At 50.6% G+C, this 15,977-nt stretch overlaps 1 protein-coding gene across 3 annotated transcripts in view; it reads left to right on the forward strand.

Moving 5' to 3' along the window:
* The window catches only part of LOC109897699 (zinc finger protein 609), a 189,472-nt gene that overhangs the window by 103,950 nt on the left and 69,545 nt on the right, over positions 1 to 15,977 (forward strand). The window contains exon 1 of one of the 3 annotated variants that reach the window (XM_020492220.2): positions 14,786 to 15,935. The exons of the other annotated variants lie outside the window; for them this stretch is intronic. The gene's annotated coding sequence lies outside the window, so the exon portion shown is untranslated. Of the gene's footprint in view, positions 1 to 14,785; positions 15,936 to 15,977 lie in introns of those variants that run through there. 3 annotated transcript variants of the gene reach the window in all.

Here is a 15,977-nt window from a genome sequence, read left to right on the forward strand (position 1 = left end):
GGAACTGGGGAACTAATCAGGGGAACTTAGGAACTAATCGGCGGAACTGGGGAACTAACCGGGGGAACTGGGGAAACTAATCGGGGGAACTGGGGAACTAATCGGGGGAACTAATCGGCGGAACTGGGGAACAAATCGGGAGAACTAATCGGGGGAACTGGGGAACTAATCGGGGGAACTGGGGAACTAATCAGCTCTGGTTCCTCAACTGGGGCCGGAATCACTGAATCTTCTTAAGAAAGATTTTTACCAAGTTCCTAAGAAACTATGAATTCCTAAAAACATTTTTGAGGAATTGGCACTTACGGACTATCTTTATGAAATTTAAAAAAACATTTAAGAATTTTTGGGGGGAATCGGGCCATGACCTTACAGAAGTTATTCTCTGGATGGCTTGGCGTCAACCTCCCCCATCTTCATACACTGTAGGTTTTTATGTCAACAACACTTTTCTGTGCGTTCTCTCTCTCTCTCTCTCTCTCTCTCTCTCTCTCTCTCTCTCTTAATCTTCCTCCCTGATATATTCTGACACATCCTCCCTCGGTTCCTTGTTGAGTGTCTGTATGGTAAATAGCAAGCTACTCTGGCATGGGAAGGAGCCTTTCAGACAACCGATGGAAGTTTACATTAGTGTGTGTATATCGGTGTGAACATGTGTGAGAGGGTGGGGTATTGAAATCCAAGCTCTCAGAATGTCTACATTGTCTACATTTGTGTGAGCCATGAGTCTTTGGCACATTCTAGATTAGTCACTGGAGAAAACCAATTGAACCCAGTTACACTACCAGTCACTGGTCTGTTCAGAAGTGTCCATTTTGCGGAGCCCGTTTGTTAACACATGTCCAGGGGCGGCATGGCCGATTTTCAATTAGGGACGGTTTTAATTAGGGCCGATTTCAATTAGGGCCGGTTTTAATTAGGGCCGATTTCAATTAGGGACGGTTTTAATTAGGGCCGATTTCAATTAGGGACGGTTTTAATTAGGGACGGTTTTAATTAAGGCCGATTTTAATTAGGGACGATTTCAATTAGGGCCGGTTTTAATTAGGGACGATTTCAATTAGGGACGGTTTTAATTAGGGACGATTTTCACGTTTTCATAACAATCGCTTATCTGTATTTTTGTACCCCGATTATGGCCGATTACATTGCATTCGACGAGGAAACTGCGTGGCAGGCTGACTACCTGTTACGTGAGTGCAGCAAGGAGCCAAGGTGAGTTGCTAGCTAGCATTAAACTTATCTTATAAAAACAATCAATCTTCACATAATCACTAGTTAACTACACATGGTTGATATTACTAGGTTAACTAGATCATTTATGAGGTGTTGGTCCAAAAGCCTCCTCTCCTTCCGAGGGATGTTGACTTGTTGTAAACTCATGCCGCAGGGCCTCCACTGGAGCCTCAGGCGTGGAATGTGTTTATGGTATCCTGGAGGTCACCGGAGGTCACAGGGAGTGTAGTGCTCATCTAAGGTTCTGCTAAGTTAGAGACATTAGCCTCTCTGATATTTAATTGATTTTCCTCATAACTTCTGCCACTTGGTTTATTGTAGAGCCTTGCTGTTACTTTCATATGCTCTTCTTAAAGTGCTTTATGATGTAGTGTCGATTCGTACATGTCTACGCCTGATACTAGCCTACTTTAATGGTGTGAGGAAGAGTGTGCCGGGTGTGTTCAATATGAGGCATGCACTCCCGGCAAGCGGCAAATGTTTATGGCCTCCTACGCCCTTCCCTAAACCCCCACATATGTTGCGGTGCCTTTGAACCTTTTGAAGCTCTCCCCCTTACACATCGCGGCTCAGCTCCCCTCTGTGGCCCCGGCCAGCCCCCCCACTGCGTGTTCCAGAACATTTTCCCTCAACCCTCCCACAGGTTAACTGTGCTCAGCTTGGGGAATATTAAGCCGAGGGCCTTCGCTTCAGCCTTTTCGTCTTTATTAAACAAGGCCGGTCACGAGCGACGCAGGACGAAGGAGTTTTAGTGGAGAAGTGAGGAGGTGAAGTTTGGTGATCCTGCTACTTGGTACTGCCAGTATATGTTAAATGGCCTTGAATGGAGACTAATTGAAACCAGTGGCTGGCAGGACTTTCTGCCACTTTTCAAGTTTCTCTGGGCAGATGGGTTACATCCAGAAATGTGCCAATGATCTGAACAAGATGCAGCGTCAGTTGGGTCAGAGGACATGTGTGAGAGGGTGGGGTATTGAAATCCAAGCTCTCAGACTGTCTACAATGGAGTTTGTGTGAGCCATGAGTGTGTACAAGATGCAGCGTCAGTTGGGTCAGAGGACGAGTCGGAAAGGGGAGGCGCGTCCCCCGTACCGTCCCTGCTGTAGCCGCTTGCTGCCCTCGCTAAACATGAGCGTTGTAAACACAACATCCTACCTTGTGCGTTTGCTGCCTAGCTTGTGATGCTCCAGAGTCTGGGATATCCGAGACTACCGTCTTACTGTAATCTATCTGTCTAAGACTGCGATGTTAGTACTGGGGACACGGCTGGTGTTGTAACACTGAGGTGGGTTGGGGGTGTGTGGCACGTCTCGTTTCCAGGTTAAACCACACGGACAGCCATGGCCCATGTGACAGGTGTTTACCCACCTCTCCACCACCTCCCTGACACGCATCCCTTTGAATTAGAACCCTCTCTAAATCCCCCTAAAGGGTCTTCTTTCCAAAGGGAAATCACAGGGAACACTGTCTTCCTCGGGAGGAGCTGTGGCCAACATTCTTAATGGTTCAGACTGATGGCAGCCAGCGATGGACGGACGGAGGGAGGGAGGGCACAATGTGGGATTGTGGCTGTCTGGAATGGGAGGGGGGGGGGGGGGGGGGGGCTTTTTGGACATCATGAGGGACGGGGAAGGGCTCTCCTGGCACCACGGCTGAGCACACTGGAGTCCACACTGGTTTCCTGAAAGCAGTTTTCCCTGTCCTGTAAAACATCACTTGTTCATTCAGCCGTCCGTCAACCCACTCGATCAGTGGCAGGCATTGTGATTCAACAGACCGCGGAGGAGATGGAGGGAAAGCGAGAGAGAGAGGGAGAAAGAATCCACTCGAGTTCCAAGCATAACCTGTTCATTAGCCAAAGTAAGCGGCTTCGTAATTGACTGCTGTTTTTTTTTTCCCGGAGCAATTTGGGAAAATAGTCTCGATTCCATTCGGAGGATGTTGAAACAGCCTCCACTAAGGGAAGGAATGAACAGCCTTGCTTGAAGAGCCTCTATTGAACGGCAGTAGCTATGGTTACCGTCAGGGCCTACGTATGGGGGAGAGCGGGTTAATTCCCCCCAGTGTTCCAACGCAGCACGATGGTACCGAGAGGATGAGAGAGATAGAGATGTTGTCTTAAGGTCTCTCTTTACGTAGTGTTGTCTGTCCTGTTGTGACGTGTGTTTTGTCCTATATTTATATTGTATTTATTTTCTATTTTTAATCCCAGGCCCCCTCCCCCCCAGGAGGTCTTTTGCCTGGTCCTATTCCGTCATTGTAAATAAGAATTTGTTCTTAACTGCCTCGTTAAATAAAGGTTAAATAAACACAATACAACATAATAGAAGACAGCAGGCTGGTAACAGGGCTCCTCCTCTGTCTGCCTCTACCCATTGTCTGGTGCATCGCTCCTCTTGACAGACACAGAGCATGACTGTTGTGGATGTTTAATCCCACCCCTCCCCCTTCCTCCTTCTCTCCTTCACAATACAGACCACAGAGTCATTCTAGGAAGCATAGACTGGGCCCTAGTCCAAGGAAGAGGATGGGAGGGAGGAGGGTCAGCTCAACAAAACACTGCACCGCAGCCTTCTCTCTCTCTTGAAGGAAGACACAATTCTCAGATCTTTGGATAAATATGGAAAAATAACATTTTTAACATTCCTCAGTTTCATCACGAGGCCGTGGCAGGCAGCCGAAGCCCCTGATAGGTTACACTTGTGTGTCTGAGTGTCTGTCTGAGTGTCTGTCTGAGTGTCTGTCTGAGTGTCTGTGTGTGTCGGAGTGTCTGTGTGTTTCTGAGTGTCTGTCGGAGTGTCTGTGTGTTTGAGTGTCTGTCTGAGTGTCTGTTTGAGTGTCTGTCTGAGTGTCTGTCGGAGTGTCTGTGTGTGTCTGAGTGTCTGTCGGAGTGTCTGTGTGTTTGAGTGTCTGTCTGAGTGTCTGTTTGAGTGTCTGTCGGAGTGTCTGTGTGTTTGAGTGTCTGTCTGAGTGTCTGTTTGAGTGTCTGTCGGAGTGTCTGTCGGAGTGTCTGTCGGAGTGTCTGTCGGAGTGTCTGTCTGAGTCTGAGTGTCTGTCTGAGTGTCTGTCTGAGTGTCTGTCGGAGTGTCTGTCGGAGTGTCTGTCGGAGTGTCTGTGTCTGTCTGAGTGTCTGTCTGAGTCTGAGTGTCTGTCTGAGTGTCTGTCTGAGTGTCTGTCGGAGTGTCTGTCGGAGTGTCTGTCTGAGTGTCTGTGTCTGTCTGAGTGTCTGTCTGAGTCTGAGTGTCTGTCTGAGTGTCTGTCTGAGTGTCTGTCTGAGTGTCTGTCTGAGTGTCTGTCTGAGTGTCTGTCTGAGTGTCTGTCGGAGTGTCTGTCGGAGTGTCTGTCGGAGTGTCTGTCGGAGTGTCTGTCGGAGTGTCTGTCCTGAGTGTCTGTCTGAGTCTGAGTATCTGTCTGTCTGTCGGAGTGTCTGTCGGAGTGTCTGTCGGAGTGTCTGTCGGAGTGTCTGTCGGAGTGTCTGTCGGAGTGTTTGTCGGAGTGTCTGTCGGAGTGTCTGTCTGAGTGTCTGTCTGAGTGTCTGTCTGAGTGTCTGTCTGAGTGTCTGTGTCTGTCTGAGGTGTCTGTCTGAGTCTGAGTGTCTGTCTGAGTGTCTGTCTGAGTGTCTGTCGGAGTGTCTGTCGGAGTGTCTGAGTGTCTGTCTGAGTGTCTGAGTGTCTGTCTGAGTGTCTGTCTGAGTGTCTGTCGGAGTGTCTGTCGGAGTGTCTGAGTGTCTGTCGGAGTGTCTGTGTGTGTCTGAGTGCTATTCTTTAAATGTTCCTTTGACAATGTGAAGGTATTGAAAAGCACTTGCATTTCATGGTAGAAGTTCATGTCCGTTTCACCAAGCAGACCACTTACTTTTAGCAAAACACAAAGCACATCCCCTATAAACTTGTTTTCACCTCCCAGGTGGTGCAGTGGTCTAAGGCACTGCATCACAGTGGTCGCTGTGCCAGCAGAGATTCTGGGTTTGAGCCCAGGCTCTGTCGCAGCCGGCCGCGACCGGGAGGCTCATGGGGCGGCGCACAATTGGCCTAGCGTCGTCTGGGTTAGGGAGATTTTGGCCGCTAGCGACTCCTGTGGCGGCCCGGGCGCAGTGCGCGCTGGCCAGGTGTACGGTGTTTCCTCCGACACATTGGTGCTTCCGGGCTTCCTGGTTGGATGCGCGTTGTGTCAAGAAGGGTCATAGGGCTGTTCTCGTCTCCCTGAAGGGTCATACGGAGAAGACCATGTGATGAACTGCTGAGCCCTCCACTCCTCCCCAGCTCTCTCTCTCTATCTCTCTCTATCTCTACCTCTCTACCTCTCTCTCTACCTCTGTGTCTCTCTGTGGTTGTGGTGTAAATGCTGGGATTCATCACAAGCAGAAGGTCCTGTATCTTCTACATGCCTGATTTGTTAGCGCAGAGAAGAAGTGGCAGGAAGTGGTCTTTCATCAGCACACCATCCTAGGTGACATTATCTGACTCCCATTCCCCGAGAGCACTACCTGCCCTGAGGGGGAACGGTGGGAGGGAGGACAATAGGAAGGAACTAGAGAGAGGAGTGCTTCTTATTTTTCTTCTTTCCCGAGGCGTTAAGGTGCCAGGTTGGAGCAGCACTGTGTCTGTTTCCATGCAGAGTTTCAGCTGTCGCTAGGATCCCGTTTATTTACCCTTCGACAGATTTATCACCCTTCTGCAGATCACCCTCACAGGGGTGGCTAATGGCACACTCTTCTTCACTGCCCCACTTTACGCTTTGTGTCTGTCTGCATTTGTATGGTGTTTTCTGTGTGTGTGTGTCTGCATTTGTATGGTGTTTTCTGTGTGTGTGTGTGTGTGTGTGTGTGTGTGTGTGTCTGCATTTGTATGGTGTTTTCTGTGTGTGTGTGTGTGTGTCTGCATTTGTATGGTGATTTCTGTGTGTGTGTGTGTGTGTGTCTGCATTTGTATGGTGTTTTTCTGTGTGTGTGTGTCTGCATTTGTATGGTGTTTTTCTGTGTGTGTGTGTGTCTGCATTTGTATGGTGTTTTTCTGTGTGTGTGTGTGTGTGTCTGCATTTGTATGGTGTTTTCTGTGTGTGTGTGTCTGCATTTGTATGGTGATTGTCTGTGTGGATCTGTCTGCATTTGAATGGTGATTGTCTGTGTGTATCTGTCTGCATTTGTATGGTGTTTTTCTGTGTGTGTCTGCATTTGTATGGTGTTTTTCTGTGTGTGTCTTTCTGCATTTGTATGGTGTTTTCTGTGTGAGTCTTTCTGCATTTGTATGGTGTTTTTCGGTGTGTGTGTGTGTCTGCATTTGTATAGTGTTTTTCTGTGTGTGTGTGTCTGCATTTGTATGGTGTTTTTCTGTGTGAGTCTTTCTGCATTTGTATGGTGTTTTTCTGTGTGTGTGTGTCTGCATTTGTATGGTGTTTTTCTGTGTGAGTCTTTCTGCATTTGTATAGTGTTTTTCTGTGTGTGTCTGTCTGCATTTGTATGGTGATTGTCTGTGTGTATCTGTCTGCATTTGTATAGTGTGGTGACCTGGAGGTCGGTCACCACACAGTCCAGGACATGGTTCTAGAGACCTGGAGGTCGATCACCACACAGTCCAGGACATGGTTCTAGAGACCTGGAGGTCGATCACCACACAGTCCAGTACATGGTTCTAAAGACCTGGAGGTCGATCACCACACAGTCCAGTACATGGTTCTAAAGACCTGGAGGTCGGTCACCACACAGTCCAGTACATGGTTCTAAAGACCTGGAGGTCGATCACCACACAGTCCAGGACATGGTTCTAAAGACCTGGAGGTCGGTCACCACACAGTCCAGTACATGGTTCGAAAGACCTGGAGGTCGGTCACCACACAGTCTAGTACATGGTTCGAAAGACCTGGAGGTCGGTCACCACACAGTCCAGTACATGGTTCGAAAGACATGGAGGTCGGTCACCACACAGTCCAGTACATGGTTCGAAAGACCTGGAGGTCGGTCACCACACAGTCCAGTACATGGTTCTAAAGACCTGGAGGTCGGTCACCACACAGTCCAGTACATGGTTCTAGAGACCTGGAGGTCGGTCACCACACAGTCCAGTACATGGTTCTAGAGACCTGGAGGTCGGTCACCACACAGTCCAGGACATGGTTCTAAAGACCTGGAGGTCGGTCACCACACAGTCCAGTACATGGTTCGAAAGACCTGGAGGTCGGTCACCACACAGTCCAGTACATGGTTCGAAAGACCTGGAGGTCGGTCACCACACAGTCCAGTACATGGTTCGAAAGACCTGGAGGTCGGTCACCACACAGTCCAGTACATGGTTCTAAAGACCTGGAGGTCGGTCACCACACAGTCCAGTACATGGTTCTAAAGACCTGGAGGTCGGTCACCACACAGTCCAGTACATGGTTCTAGAGACCTGGAGGTCGGTCACCACACAGTCCAGTACATGGTTCTAGAGACCTGGAGGTCGGTCACCACACAGTCCAGTACATGGTTCTAGAGACCTGGAGGTCGGTCACCACACAGTCCAGTACATGGTTCTAGAGACCTGGAGGTCGGTCACCACACAGTCCAGTACATGGTTCTAGAGACCTGGAGGTCGGTCACCACACAGTCCAGTACATGGTTCTAGAGACCTGGAGGTCGGTCAACACACAGTCCAGTACATGGTTCTAGAGACCTGGAAGTCGATCACCACACAGTCCAGTACATGGTTCTAGAGACCTGGAGGTCGGTCACCACACAGTCCAGTACATGGTTCTAGAGACCTGGAGGTCGGTCACCACACAGTCCAGTACATGGTTCTAAAGTTGAGGTTTCCTGAAATGGAACTCTGTTCTCGGTGTGAGAGGAGCGATGGTGAGAAAAGCACAGCAGGGTTTTAAAACGGCACTGGAGCATTCCGTGACCCCCGCTGAACTCCGGGCTCCAGCAAAGCAGGAGACATTAAAGGGGCTGTCTGGACAAAACCAAAAGGAAAGGTCAGTGACTGCCCTCTCAGCCCCTGTGCTCACTCACTGGCACCTAACTTCTCCTTTAAAAAGAACATAGAGACTGAGGGAGAAATAAAGAGAGGGAGGGGTGAAGGAGAGAGAGAGAGAGAGAGCAGGTTCTCATTTCCTTTTGTCTCTGTGCCCTGCAAATTGATCCTTTGGCTCAAAGTGAAATAGCTTAACTGCAGTATAAACAGACTGCCGCTGTTGCTCATAAGGACTAGCATTAGAGGAAATTGGCTGGTATTGGTAGCCCGACTGAGAAGGAGAGAAGGCATGGGAAGGAGAGCAGTGTTTTAAAGCCCACGCACTCACTGCAGCCGGCGCGCTTGCATGACCAATACCAGAGGACATCAGCTCCAGAGCCGGCGGCCATTTCTCACAGAGCAGTCGCTGATTACTCTGGTGTGTGACTGTGTGTGTGTGTTTGAGCCTTCTGAGCAAGTTATCCAGGAAGCGTCAGAGAAATTGGGATGAGATGGCACCAGGGAAGCGTGCGACTTTGAAAGCCCGGCGTGCTGGGAACACGAGCCCCGACCGGATTCATTAATCAAAAACAGGACGTGGTGGGGGGGGACCCAGACTGTTGAACACGGAGCTTTTTGAGGTTCTTGGGTTACTCTGAGTACCACGATGGAGGGGGCCCCAGTGTGTGCTTCTACGGTCAATTTTATGCAAGTTGACCCGACCGATCTTGTCACACCATGTGAAGACTACTTCTGTCCTAAGGGTCTTGGTTGTTATGGCGATCGTAAATGGTACGGAACAGCTTCCTCCAATGCCAAATAAACAGGCAGGATGTGGTCTGTGGTGCTTTAGAACACCACCTGGGTCCTCTCCTTCTCTCCCTCCATCCCCCCCTTCTCGTCCTCTCCTTCTCTCCCTCCATCCCCCTTCTCGTCCTCTCCGTCCATCCCCCCTTCTCTTCCTCTCCTGCTCTCCCTCCATCCCCCCCTTCTCGTCCTCTCCTTCTCTCCGTCCATCCCCCCATTCTCGTCCTCTCCTTCTCTCCGTCCATCCCCCCATTCTCGTCCTCTCCTTCTCTCCGTCCATCCCCCCTTCTCGTCCTCTCCTTCTCTCCGTCCATCCCCCCTTCTCGTCCTCTCCTTCTCTCCGTCCATTCCCCCCTTCTCGTCCTCTCCTTCTCTCCCTCCATCCCCCCTTCTCGTCCTCTCCTTCTCTCCCTCCATCCCCCCTTCTCGTCCTCTCCTTCTCTCCCTCCATCCCCCCTTCTCGTCCTCTCCTTCTCTCCCTCCATCCCCCCTTCTCGTCCTCTCCTTCTCTCCCTCCATCCCCCCTTCTCTTCCTCTCCTTCTCTCCCTCCATCCCCCATTCTCGTCCTCTCCTTCTCTCCCTCCATCCCCCATTCTCGTCCTCTCCTTCCTCCATCCCCCCTTCTCATCCTCTCCTTCTCTCCCTCCATCCCCCCTTCTCATCCTCTCCTTCTCTCCCTCCATCCCCCCTTCTCGTCCTCTCCCTCCATCCCCCCATTCTTGTCCTCTCCTTCTCTCCCTCCACCCCCCTTCTCGTTCTCTCCTTCTCTCCCTCCATCCCCCTTCTCGTCCTCTCCCTCCATCCCCCCCTTCTCTCCCTCCATCCCCCCCTTCTCTCCCTCCATCCCCCCCTTCTCTCCCTCCATCCCTCCCTTCTCTCCCTCCATCCCTCCCTTCTCTCCCTCCATCCCCCCCTTCTCGTCCTCTCCCTCCATCCCCCCCATTCTTGTCCTCTCCTTCTCTCCCTCCACCCCCCCTTCTCGTTCTCTCCTTCTCTCCCTCCATCCCCCCTTCTCGTCCTCCATCCCCCCTTCTCGTCCTCCATCCCCCTCTTCTCGTCCTCTCCCTCCATCCCCCCCTTCTCGTTCTCTCCCTCCATCCCCCCCTTCTCTCCCTCCATCCCCCCCTTCTCGTCCTCTCCCTCTCTCCCTCCATCCCCCCCCTTCTCGTCCTCTCCCTCTCTCCCTCCATCCCCCCCTTCTCGTCCTCTCCCTCCATCCCCCCCTTGTCCTCTCCTTCTCTCCGTCCATCCCCCCTTCTTGTCCTCTCCACCTCTCCCTCCATCCCCCCCTTCTCTCCCTCCATCCCCCCCTTCTCTCCCTCCATCCCCCCCTTCTCGTCCTCTCCTTCTCTCCCTCCATCCCCCCTCTCGTTGAGGAGCCCCATATGCGTAAGGACACAGAGGAGAGGGGCTTTGTGAGTTTTAGGTGGGCCCCCCAGCTGTCTCTGTCTGCTTACTGTATCTCTGTTACGTCTAGTGTTTTAATCAGGAAGTTACTGCAGGTCTCCTCTCTCTCTCTCTCTCTCTCTCTCACCCTCCATTCCTCCCTCCCTTCTCCCCTGTTCTCTCCTGTCTGTCACTCAGTGGGGTGAAAGCGAGGGAGAGAGAGTTTGTCCTTTAAGCCTGATAGACAGCAGGGATTTGCATAGTGATTCTGTGTAGTCTGCTTGCCATCTCCATGACAGCAGCAGCAGCAGCACAGGGGAGGAAGGCTCGCTGGTCGTTTTAATGTCCTTTCTGGCAGTTGTCTGCTTCAGACCCTATTCTTGTCAGTGCCGGCTCATCCCAACAACTCATTGGGGGGGGGGGGGGGGCAGCTGAACTAAAGCATCCAGACTGTTGGTTCAATCAACCCTTGGCTCTTGGGAAGCAGTGTTCCCATTTCCCCCCTCTGAGACGTGCTGTAGACCTCGTTGCGTGGTTAACGTTGAGTGACATCCCCCTGCTGATAACTGGGCCACCGTAGATACAGCAGGTCACTAATGGTGGTCTAGGGAGCGACGGCTCTGACTGCCTGGTATGGAACTGACAGACACACTGAGATGAGATGGGGCCCCCGTGGCCCTGTGCCACAGCCTCTGTCTGACCCTGGCAAATGCATGGACGAGAAGCTCCCCTTACAGCCACCGGACTCACTCTCTGTCCCTTGGGTAAATGGAGACACATTAGATAACTGATTAGACAGGAGTGGCAGCGTTATGCATTCCCCAGCCGCCATCCTCGTCACGGAGTGTGTGGCGGACATTTTGTGCCGTAACGACTTCGTAGTGGCTGTGTAGGTTTGGGAATGCGTAGAGTGGTTCATTCGTGGTAAGACTGCTAACACTGAAGTATAACCAAAGCCACATAATGTGGCTCGTCACATTGGATAATATGATCCTCAGCTCATATGACGCGTCCTTTTGTGTTTCTTCGGAAGCTCATTCGTTTAATTGATTTAACGGCACGGTAAAAGTCCTTTTAAGTGTTTTTTAAATGTTATTAAGTACTCGACTACCAGCCCATATACATTCCTGACTGCACTTTTGGCTTGCCACGTTTCCAAGATGGCCACCGCCTGGTTACCCTTTCAGAAAACATATAGCAGTTTTAAGAAGGCGATGAGCAGTGTGGATGGTGTGTAAGAGTTTTGGGTATGTGTAGGAGAATTAGAGGAGGCTCTGTCGGAAGCCTCCCTGCCTGGCTGGCTGCTTTCTTCAAGGAGGGCAACCGCCCCTCCCTACAGGGACTTGCTGCAGAACAGGAAGTGCAAGCGAAGATGGAACCGATGCGGTCTATAAATAGCCTGGTGGTGGTGGCGTGTCCTCTCCTGGGAGGTGGCACAGGCAAAAGCGGCAGCGCGTTTGCTTGATTTGCATATGCAGTTAACTTAAAACAGCTCTCGTCCTGTCGGCCACAGGGGCCCTCCTCTGTTCCCCTGTCCTCCTCTTCCACCCCTGGGAGAGAGCAGTTACAGGAGGCAGGGGGAGAGTTCAGTGCAGCTCAGGGCTCACCTTGAGAAAGGAGCCTTCTTATGGCTTTGGACTCAGTATAGAGCTGCCTGTCTACTGTGTGTAGTGGCTTCTCGCTGTACGTGAGGAGAGCTGCCTGTCTACTGTGTGTAGTGGCTTCTCGCTGTACGTGAGGAGAGCTGCCTGTCTACTGTGTGTAGTGGCTTCTCGCTGTACGTGAGGAGAGCTGCCTGTCTACTGTGTGTAGTGGCTTCTCGCTGTACGTGAGGAGAGCTGCCTGTCTACTGTGTGTAGTGGCTTCTCGCTGTACGTGAGGAGAGCTGCCTGTCTACTGTGTGTAGTGGCTTCTCGCTGTACGTGAGGAGAGCTGCCTGTCTACTGTGTGTAGTGGCTTCTCGCTGTACGTGAGGAGAGCTGCCTGTCTACTGTGTGTAGTGGCTTCTCGCTGTACGTGAGGAGAGCTGCCTGTCTACTGTGTGTAGTGGCTTCTCGCTGTACGTGAGGAGAGCTGCCTGTCTACTGTGTGTAGTGGCTTCTCGCTGTACGTGAGGAGAGCTGCCTGTCTACTGTGTGTAGTGGCTTCTCGCTGTACGTGAGGAGAGCTGCCTGTCTACTGTGTGTAGTGGCTTCTCACTGTACGTGAGGAGAGCTGCCTGTCTACTGTGTGTAGTGGCTTCTCGCTGTACATGAGGAGAGCTGCCTGTCTACTGTGTGTAGTGGCTTCTCGCGAGAGAGAGAGAGAGAGAGAGAGAGAGACTAGCTAGGGTGATACAAGGTCTTACAGCCTGGAAGCGACTGTACTAGAGCATGATGGTAGTCAGCTCTCCACAGCCCTCTCCTCCTCCCCTGTGGGCACTTCCCTTTCCCTACTCCTCTCTCACCGTTGTTACTCCCACACTAAAAAGTACATTTCTAATGGAGTGTATTTAATTAGGCTAGATATCATTTGAACTGAAGTCCAAAGTTGTTGCACAACTACTTATGCAAGTTTTTGTGTGGGCAGTTCTAGCAGTCAAATATGGAGTGTTCTTTAATCCAATGCTTTGCTTATTTGCTCAGTTTTTTTGGGAGCATCGCTCTGGCTTTGTCCCTTCCAGATCTGCTCTGTAATATTTAGACCTTGGCTGTGATGTGTTTGGTCATATCTGTATGAAACACCTCTGGCCCAGTCCAGCATTGTGTAAACTCTAAACAACAACTCCGCCAGGGGAGAACAGTGGTTGTTGTGGATAAATAATCCCATCAGGGCTTGCTAGCTGGAGCATTGTTTATAGTGTTTACTGGTCTCTCTATGCGGAGGTGTTGTTTAGTGTTTACTGGTCTCTCCTGGTGGAGGTGTTGTTTACAGTGTTTACTGTTCTCTCCATGCGGAGGTGTTGCTTACAGTGTTTACTGGTCTCTCTATGCGGAGGTGTTGTTTAGTGTTTACTGGTCTCTATGCGGAGGTGTTGTTTAGTGTTTACTGGTCTCTCTATGCGGAGGTGTTGTTTAGTGTTTACTGGTCTCTCTATGCGGAGGTGTTGTTTAGTGTTTACTGGTCTTTCCTGGTGGAGGTGTTTACAGTGTATACTGGTCTCTCCTGGTGGAGGTGTTGTTTAGTGTTTACTGGTCTCTCTATGTGGAGGTGTTGTTTACAGTGTATACTGGTCTCTCCTGGTGGAGGTGTTTAGTGTTTACTGGTCTCTCTATGCGGAGGTGTTGTTTACAGTGTATACTGGTCTCTCCTGGTGGAGGTGTTGTTTAGTGTTTACTGGTCTCTATGTGGAGGTGTTGTTTACAGTGTATACTGGTCTCTCCTGGTGGAGGTGTTTAGTGTTTACTGGTCTCTCTATGCGGAGGTGTTGTTTACAGTGTTTACTGGTCTCTCTATGCGGAGGTGTTGTTTACTGTGTTTACTGGTCTCTCTATGCGGAGGTGTTGTTTACAGTGTTTACTGGTCTCTATGCGGAGGTGTTGTTTACAGTGTTTACTGGTCTCTCTATGTGGAGGTGTTGTTTACTGTGTTTACTGTTCTCTCCTGGTGGAGGTGTTGTTTAGTGTTTACTGGTCTCTCTATGCGGTGGTGTTGTTTACAGTGTTTACTGTTCTCTCCTGGCGGAGGTGTTGTTTACTGTTCTCCCCTGGAGGATGTGTTGCTTACAGTGTTTACTGGTCTCTCCTGGCGAAGGTGTTGTTTAAGGTGTTTACTGGTCTCTCCTGGCGAAGGTGTTGTTTAAGGTGTTTACTGGTCTCTCCTGGCGAAGGTGTTGTTTAAGGTGTTTACTGGTCTCTCGTGGCGGAGGTGTTGTTTACTGTGTTGACTGTTCTCCCCTAGCGGAGGTGTTGTTTACAGTGTTTACTGGTCTCTCTTGGAAGAGGTGTTGTTTACTGTTCTCCCCTGGCGGAGGTGTTTACAGTGGTTTTTGTTCTCTCCAGGCGGAGATGCAAACACTGTAAGAGGGAGAACAGTAGAGGTAGTGAGCTATTTTTTAGGGCTCAGCAGTCAAATGAAAATAAATGTTATTGGTCACATGCGCCGAATACAACGGGTGTGACCTTACAGTGAAATGTTTACTTACGAGCCCCAAACCAACAATGCAGTTACAAAAATATGAATAACAATAATAAACAAAAGTTACAAGGCGTTAAAGAGCAGCAGTAAAATAACAATAGCGAGACTATAAACAGGGGGTACCGGTACAGAGTCAATGTTCGGGGGCACTGGTTAGTCGAGGTAATTGAGGTAATATGTACATGTAGGCAGAGTTATTAAATTGACTCTGCATAGATAATAAACTGAGAGTAGCAGCAGCGTAGAAGGGGGGTGGGGGACAGGCAATGGTCTGGGTAACCATTTGATTAGCTGTTCAGGAGTCTTATGGCCTGGGGGGTAGAAGCTGTTTAGAAGCGTCTTGGACCTTGACCAGGCACTCCGGTATTGCTTGCCGTGCGGTACTGTAGCAGAGAGAACAGTCTATGACTAGGGTGGCTGGAGTCTTTGACAAATTTTAGGGCTCAGCAGTCTGTCTCGGGCTTAGGGCTCAGCAGTCTGTCTCGGGCTTAGGGCTCAGCAGTCTGTCTCGGGCTTAGGGCTCAGCAGTCTGTCTCGGGCTTAGGGCTCAGCAGTCTGTCTCGGGCTTAGGGCTCAGCAGTCTGTCTCGGGCTTAGGGCTCAGCAGTCTGTCTCGGGCTTAGGGCTCAGCAGTCTGTCTCGGGCTTAGGGCTCAGGGCTCAGCAGTCTCTCGGGCTTAGGGCTCAGCAGTCTCTCGGGCTTAGGGCTCAGCAGTCTGTCTCGGGCTTAGGGCTCTGCAGTCTGTCTCGGGCTTAGGGCTCTGCAGTCTGTCTCGGGCTTAGGGCTCTGCAGTCTCTCTCGGGCTTAGGGCTCAGCAGTCTCTCGGGCTTAGGGCTCAGCAGTCTATCTCGGGGGCTGCAGAGATAAAGGCATGACTAAGCAGCGGGGAGAGAAGAGATGTACAGGTTCTGCACTGCTTATCTGGATCTTTGTGCAGCCCGGCCATCTCTCTGACTGAGCTCTCCAGTGGGTGACCTTGACAAGAGTGTGGGTTATTATTGTAATACATACCGCTCTGGTGGAATGGCCAGAGGGAGGGGAGGAGAAGGCGGGAAGAAGAAGAGAGAGAGAGGGAAGGAGAGTGATGGGAGGGCGCAAGGGGGATTTCCGGTATTTTCCGCAGCACAGATGGGACGTTGTTGGAGCATGTAGTGAGAAGACGGGTCAGGTGAGAGCAGCAGCTTGATCTCTCAGTTGGGTGTCCCCGGAACTGTTTACTACAACTTCACCACGGCCACAGCGGCAGCCATGTTGTTTTCCTCAGTCTACTCGTCTAACGTTTGGATTTGTTCAAGGGAAGCCTGGGAGTTGTGTTTTTAGGATGGGGCTTGACTGAGGCACTGTGTGTGTGCCTGACATTCCTTTGGCTTAACTCCCCAGCAACAGAGCTAACACCCTTTTTCTAGTTTTTCTAGTTTTTTTTTATTTTTTACATCAAGAATCTTCAAGCCTTCTCAAAATGTAAGTGCTGTGTTGTTTTTGCTACTCTAGGAAAAATGATTT

This window comes from Oncorhynchus kisutch, linkage group LG10, assembly GCF_002021735.2.
Source record: "Oncorhynchus kisutch isolate 150728-3 linkage group LG10, Okis_V2, whole genome shotgun sequence".
Classification (NCBI taxonomy): Eukaryota; Metazoa; Chordata; class Actinopteri; order Salmoniformes; family Salmonidae; genus Oncorhynchus; species Oncorhynchus kisutch.